Source organism: Athene noctua, chromosome Z (genome assembly GCF_965140245.1).
Source record: "Athene noctua chromosome Z, bAthNoc1.hap1.1, whole genome shotgun sequence".
Lineage (NCBI taxonomy): Eukaryota > Metazoa > Chordata > Aves > Strigiformes > Strigidae > Athene > Athene noctua.
Window position 1 is genome coordinate 40,015,269 of NC_134077.1, and position 6,557 is coordinate 40,021,825.

Sequence of the window (6,557 nt, forward strand, 5' to 3'; positions counted from 1 at the left end):
TTGTGGAATGACTGGAAAACAATGGATATATTATGAGCGATCCAGACCGAGAGGCTGTAGCTGTGGTGAAGAACACCTGCAAGGCCAAAGGGGCTGAGAAACTGTGTGCGTACCAAAAAGATAAGGAAGCTGGACTCTGGAAAACAAGATGTTTGCCTAGCAGGAGAGCGGCTCATGGATATTAACAACCCTCCCACCCCAGTCATAGAGGGCAAAAGGGCTCATGGACAAGTAGCTTTAGTCTATTAGCAATCAAGTAGCTGTGTGTGTACTTTATGGTAGTCTATAAATTGCTGTGTATCCTTCAATAAAATGTCATTAACTTGATCACATTGGTCATATAAGTTATGTCCGGAACTTCCATGCCAGAAAGTGGCGCCCAAACAGGGACCCTCTCATCGGTGCTCAACCGAGCAAGAAAAGAAGGCTCAGAGGGGGCGGAAGCCAGCCGGAGTGGGCGCTGCTCCGGTGCCCAGGAAGACACGTGTGCGCAGGTTGGATAACTCGCCTTGATCAGGTGAGCTGCTGAGGAGGAGATGGGGTCCACACCGAGCAAAGAAGAAGTGGCAGTGGTTATACTCCTTCAACATATAGTCTCTGTGAGAGGATTATCTCATGAGGGGAACCTGAGGAAGTTGCTTCCATGGGCTGGACACCACTGGCTAATCCCCACAGTGAGTGCAGCCTTTGAAGTAGTTACTTGGGAAAAAAATAGGCGCAGCACTGTGGGACGATATTAGTTCAGGTTCCAAAGACAGTGGGAAACTCTCCACCGTGTGGAGATTGATCCTAGAGACTCTGAAAGAGATGAAAGCAGAACGGCAGACCATCGCCTCTGCTTTCGCTGCCTTGTCAGCAGAGGCAGAAGGCAGTGGCACTAAGGATTCCGCTACTGCTGTGGCATTTGCGGGATCCCTGTTCCCCAAGACAGCTCCTAAAGAGAGGGGTGGGGACGCCTCATGCGCAGTGCCCAGAGACGCTTCACATGCAGCACCTGTGCGGCAGGAAATTCAAGAGCAAAAATCAACAATTCGCCGCTGCCACTTGATTCTCCCCTTTCAAGCTCATGGGAAAAATCCCTGGAGCGCCGTAGCCCACTCCCGCTGCCTTTCACCCAAGCCCCCCTGCACTGCCACTACTGTCTCGGGAGAGGAAGGCACCCGCCGCCCCCTGCCCCCATCCTCACCTCCATCACCCTGAGCAGGGCATGAACAATATCGTTACGGCTTACAAGATCAGCAGTTTTGAGAACTAACGAGAAAACTAGTAGAACAACTTAACATGCAAGTAAAGGAATTGGCTCGGCCTATTCCTACGGCACCACTGCCACCCCCTCTTGCTATTAACCCCTTTTTTTCACAACAGTGCGGGGCGGGTGGTCAGGGGAGAACAGTGGCAATCAGGCCGCTGCCATCATCGGCTCAGATGGGAGGGGGGGCACTGGGAGGCACAGGGGTTAATGGTAATCCAGCATGTCGATGGCGGGGAGTTATTCAGGATGCAATAATTGAGGGGCATTTAACCAGCTTGAACCAATGTTTCCAGTAATAGTAACCCCACAAGGCAATAAATGGGAGACCTTAGATTGGAAAATGATTAAGGAGGTATGAGACCAACTGATTGATGGAAAATCACCTGGTAAAGGTGATCAACTTATATTCTCTAAGAGAGGGATAATTTATAACAAAACTTCTGTGCAAAGGTTCCTTAAATGGTGTAGAACCCCCGGCATCCTGTCAATGCCGTCACAGCCTCTGAACCAGAAAAATGGGCTGAAATAGGTGAATAGTTGTGGGATGCTCTTGCCAAGGGGGATCAGCATGCCAGTGAGCTGGCAACTGCTTGGAAGTTAGTTTCGCACACTCTTAAGGTGAGGAGTTGGCAGCAGCAGTCCGGGGCCTCCCCGAGCCCCGCCGTTGCGGAGTGACCACCTGCGGCTGAGCCTGGCACCGTGCTCTCGGCTCGCACCCACCTACGCACACACCACACCCCCCCCTCCCCCCCCCGCTCCGCCAAAAGCAGCATTTTTTTCACAGAGAAGGTGCTGACACTGTCATGCAGCAATGGCTTTATATATTCTTAATGGTGTTTTCATGTTTGTAGTATTTGTCATTTTATGCTGTGTCAGTAATAAGTGTAAGGGGCCCCATTGTGTGGTCGTGTGACTGTTGCGCATGTGTGAGACACAGCCCAACTGCAGCTGCGGAGTTCTCCAGCCGCCAGGGAAGCAGCTGGAGAGGAAGGAAGTGCAGGGCAGACTCTGTACCAGTGTGGGGGTAGTGTAGGATGAGTGAACATTCCTCAGTGCAGAGGGCCCTAGGGCCTGCCCGCTGGGTCATCAGTGCTGCTGTTTGTTCGGGCTCAGTGTTTTAAGTGTCACAGGTGAAATATCTCCTCTAGCAGGATGCAGTAATTCTGTGTTCATTGTTGTCTTGAATTTCGGTGCATACTCTGCGGGGACAGTGCATCTCTGTACCATCTGCCTGAAGGAAATATTGTCAAAAGATCATCTACAACTTTACAGGGGTTGTTCATTTTACCGGGTGTCATAGCTGCTGATTAAGAAGGGGGAATCAGAATTATGTCTTCGAACCTGTATTTTACTGTGGCTCCCCCTAATAGTATGGCAAGAAGCCACAGTGACCCAGGATTTGGATCAGCAGGTACTCCTCAAATATTCTGAGCTCAGACAGTGACAAAAGGTTGACCTCCTGGTAAAATGTGCCCTCACTAAAGCAGAAGAATCTGTTGAACTGACAGGCATTTTAGATACTGGTGCGGATGTGACTGTAATATCTGTGAGCAGATTGGCTGTTAGCTCTGGTACCTCAAATGCTTTTCAGGGTTGATGGTCATGCTGTAGCAATTTAAAGCAAGGATCTCATTCATGTAAGGGGCCCAGAAAACTGGGTAGCAAATATTCATCCATTTATATTGGAGACCCCTATTACATTTTGGGGTCATAACTGTATGGCTCAATGGGGAACTCAAATTGGATCAAATTTGTCTTAATCACCACTGCAGCACAACCCACCCCTAAACCCACCCTGAAACTAACCTGGAAAACAGAATCACCTGTGTGGGTGGGTCAGTGGCCCTTGCCAAGGGAAAAGTCATGCCACCTTAATGATTTAATTCAGGAACAATTAAGTGCAGGACACATCATACCTACCACCAGTCCTTAGAACTCTCCAATGTTTGTTATTTTAAAGAAAGTGGTAAACAGTGACTTTTACATGAGCTCTGACACATTAATGATGCCATGGAGGATAACAGTACTTTACAACCATGAATGCCCTCCCCAACAATGATTACCTGAAACTGGCACCTTATAATAATTGATCTAAAGGATTGCTTTTTTTAACATTCCCTTGCATCCAGATGGTGCACCTAAATTTGCCTTTTCTGTTCCCACTATTAGTGAACCTGCAAAACGGTACCACTGGGTTATTTTACCATAAGACATTAAAAAGTCCCACCAGGTCCCCCAGACTGTTATATATCATTATATGGATGACATCCTTACAGCAGCAGAAACACAGGAGATCATGGCAAAGGCTCTTGCTTTAACCAAAGACTCACAATCTCAAATGGAGTTGCAAATAAAACAAAAGGTACAGATATCATCAGGCAGCACCTGGGCTGGAGAATTTGTGAACAGACTATTATACTGCAACAGGTTAAACTTAAAACAGATGTTAAGACTTTATATGATTTATAGAAACTGTTAGGAGCCATAAACTGGATACAGCTATTGTTGGGCCTAACTAATTACGATCTGCATAGCTTGTTTGATATTTTATTAAGAGATCCTTCACTGACATCACCCAGAGTACTTAAGAGAAAGCCAAACAAGATCTCCACCGTATAGCTAACTCCATCTCAAACAGAAAAACATCATGAGTATACGCCACACCACAGGTATACCGCATTCCCCACATCACAGGTATACTGCATCCCCCCATGGGACAAGCCATCATGGAAAGAACGCACCAAACCTTCACAGAGCTTTTGCAAAAATAAAAAGGGAGGAGAGGTCTTGGCTCCAGGGCGGCCATATGCTCTGCTGTTTCAGTGGGAAGAAACACTTAGTGACCCTCTTTTTATTATTGCATGGACTTGTTTTTTATCACACCAACTGCACAAGATCACTACTTGTCCAGAAATGTTTGCCAAACTGATCATGAAAGGTTGGCAGCACCTACTATTACTTACTGGTCAGGAACCTGTGTGTATCATTGTTACAGTTACTATGCACATGCTACAGTGGCTAATACAGATGTCTTCAAGCAAGCACAGCTTTCACATGCATTTTTTCCACCAGAATGCCAGGGCAATACAAAAACAGTTTTCTTTATCAAGGCATGAGGCTAAAGACATCACTGCAACTTGCCCTGAGTGCCAGGACTCCCTCTCCTCAACAGCTAGTGGTGTCAGCCCTCAGGAACTCACGTCCTCAGAATTATGGCAACCTGATGTCACTCACTTCACTGCATTTGGAATGTTAAAATATGACACGTGTCTGTTGATGCCTTTTCTGGAGCAGTGTTTGCATCCTGCCATACAGTATTCTGGCTGGCATTCCCCACTTGCTGACCAGACAGGCCATTTTGGAGTGTATGCCTGGCACGCTAAAGTGTCTATTACAACAAAAAGGGGGAGATGCAGGGTATCAATCTACACCTCATGAAAGGCTAAATAAGGCATTATATGTCATGAACTTTATAAACATTCCCCCTGTCTCACAGGTGCTACCAATATTGTGTCACTTCTCCAAGTGTTAATAAAAAACCTAGAAAGTGGTAACTGGGAAGGACCATATCTTTTAATAACCTGGGGAAGAGGTTATGCTTGTGTCTCCACAGGTCACGTTCCCCGGTGGTTACTGGCAAGGTGTGTGCGACCATACCTGAGGCATGAGAGGCAGCCAGCACTCAGGATCCAGCTGTGGGTGCAATGGATGTCCCTGTGCCGACAGTTTGCAGTTCCTTCAACTGATCATTTAAGCAGGATGTCTGGGTAATGTTTGCTACTGCAACAGGACAACACACTATGGTTGCCAATTCTTTTAAGAGAAAATGCTAACAGTAATTGCAACTCCTTAATGAGATATATAAGCTTACTATTCACTAGTGAAAGATGTAGCTTACACAGGATGTAGTTATTAATGAGGATGAAATGCTGTAAGAATGAGTCCTGGTTCAGCTAGGATAGAGTTAAGTTTTCTCCCAAGCAGTGGGAGGGGATCTCCAGCTGGGTTATTCATACCATGCTGACATCAGGTCCAGCGTGGCAGCGCAGGAAGCTTTTCTTTGGTGGCTTTGGTCACGGGAAGCATGTGGCAGACTGTCTGTATCCATTATGGTATTTCTCTGTATATCTTTTGACTTGTTTACTGTTATTACTGTTTGTTGTTGTTATTATCGGTATTGTTCTTGTTCAGATTGTTCATTACATGTTGTATTAAATTTCTTCTTATTTTAACCCGGGGTTTGTGCCCTACTTGTGTCCAAGGGTGGGAGAGGGGCAACGGCAGTGTGCTCTCTGGTCCTGGCTGGGCTTAAAACTATCACAATATATAAGTAACCTTTTTGTTGGTTGGTTGGTTGGTTTGTTTGTTTGTTTGTTTGTTTGTTTTCAGGAAAATCTCAAGAATTACTTTCAGGAGACACAAGAGCTTTCAGAAGAAGTGTTTGAATTTCCAGGGTTTCTAACAAGTACCTATGCTTATCAAGCATAATAGCTCCTCAGGATGTATTAAGCTCAAAGCCTAGAAAGATTCTACAGAATTAAAACAACAGATTTTAGGATGTCAGGAAGACAGTCTTTACTGCTAGGGCCAACATGTGGAATTGCTAAAAAATTAAAATCTAAAGAAAGATTGCAATTACATTCAGTTTTAACACTGATGGTCCCCTTTATGTTTGGAAGCAACATGCTTTGCCTTCTGTCATTCACTGTTCTCTCACCTTCAGTCTGTGACGTGCTATATATTTCGATTACCCAACTAAGCCACTCTGAGAATCAGAGCTGTGTTTTTATTTTAATTTAACCTTTAAATATGGGCAGAAAAAGTTGGCTACAAGAGGATAGGAAGGAAAATTAAAACTTGCATTTATTGTAAATACAATGTATTTCCCAGCTGTGTGCGGCACAAATGCAACTGTAGGTGAAAATTACCTTGGGAGGCTGATGTGTTACTTCAGACCCCATCTGAGTTGTTAATAGGGCAAGGTTTCAGTACGGCACATTCATTGGTACAAATCTACAGCAGACATCACTGTAGAAACAACCTCAAAGACAAATAAGGTATTCTGATTCTGTTCAAACACCAAGAGGGAACTGAAGAATCAGGAGATAGAATTCCTCTTTCCCGGTAGCCCACACCACAGGAACTTTCAGGAAACACACCAAAACTGCTATAGCAAGTTTATGCCCTGATACTAGATATATACAGAATTAGCAATAAATTTACACAATAATTTTAATGAACTGGAATTTGAACATCTTATCTGTATTACCAAGAGTCCTGTGGAAATGGCAACATATCTTTTTAA